This window comes from Cynara cardunculus (assembly GCF_001531365.2).
Source record: "Cynara cardunculus var. scolymus isolate 2C chromosome LG 12, CcrdV1, whole genome shotgun sequence".
Taxonomy (NCBI): Eukaryota; Viridiplantae; Streptophyta; class Magnoliopsida; order Asterales; family Asteraceae; genus Cynara; species Cynara cardunculus.
In genome coordinates, this window is record NC_037539.1 from 30,029,806 (window position 1) to 30,031,161 (window position 1,356).

Sequence of the window (1,356 nt, forward strand, 5' to 3'; positions counted from 1 at the left end):
AGAGGTTTGAATGGAAAGAGGAACAACCCTTAATACTACCAACGTAGTTTCAGTGGAAGTCTTCACTGAGTCTGACGAAGAGACTTCAGTGGTGGATAGTACAACGTCTGATGCTGAAGATACTTCATCAGGAGTTGTCTTCACTGAGCCTAAAGAAGAGGCTTCAGTGGTTTTCTTCACCTTGACTGCATGAGCAGTCTTTGTGGATAATTTCACTTTAGTTGATTTCTCAACTTTGGTTACTTTCTTGCTCAAAACTGGTGAATCAGCTTTGGTGGCAGAGGGACACTTACTGGCAACATGTGTTCTTTCACCACAGTGTTTACACTTCCTAAAACTAGAAGTAGCTTTAGGGCCAGGAAGTATCAGACTAGAAGTGGGACCAGCTCCAAGGATTCCCTTCTTATTGGTTCTTGGAGGAACCTTTAAGGGAATGGATTCCTTAGGTGAAAAGTTCACCCTGAGCTGTGACTTAGATTTCTGATGCAATTCAGATTTCCTAGTCCCTGAAGAAGAAGAAGAAGTTTTACAAGTTGAAGAAATAGATTTAGATCTATTAGACTTGTTAGGCTTCTTAGAAATGGATGACGTGACAGTGGATTTACCTTTGTCTTTGCACCCAGAACTCAAAGGAGTTCCTTCAAGATGACTCTCAGTAAAGGAAGAGGACTGAGAGGAAGAAGTGTTAGGAATAAAAGAGACAAAGGTACCAAATTTAAGCATGGACCTGTTTTTAACACATTCTTCCTGATTATAGGAGAATCCTAGACCAGTCGTATTCTTGGCCGGGATCTGAGCGTTAATGATCTCGGAGGCGTTGAGGGAAGCTTTGCACCACCCTTCAATGGTAGCTTTCTCAGTCTTGAATTCAGTGATTGCTCGCTCACGCTCAGTAACAGCTTTCTCACGTTCAATAGTGATGGCTTGGTTTACAATAACCTGATCTTTAAGATTTTCCTCAACAGAGGTTAGTTCTTTGATCTTAGAATGACAAATCTTCAACTGCTCTTGAAGATCAACATTAAGCATCTCAGCTTTTGATTTGCCATTGAGGGCATTGTAAAGGTCAACCGTCAGCATATCTAGTGCAGAAAGACTAGAAGAAGGTTCATTCAGGATACATRCCTGAGTAAAASAAGATGGCTCATAGGAGGTAGATGCTTTAGAAGATCCTTTATTAGCATCAATGGCCATCAAGAAGACATAAGCTTTATCTTCTTCGTCTGAAGATGATTCATCAGATGATTCAGCCCAGTCATGCTYTTCAGCAATAAGGCCTTTAGCCTTTCGCTGGWTRTTCTTCATCTTCTTGTATTTCTCCTTTAGTTTTAAGTATTTTTCATCTTTGGTCCTGAA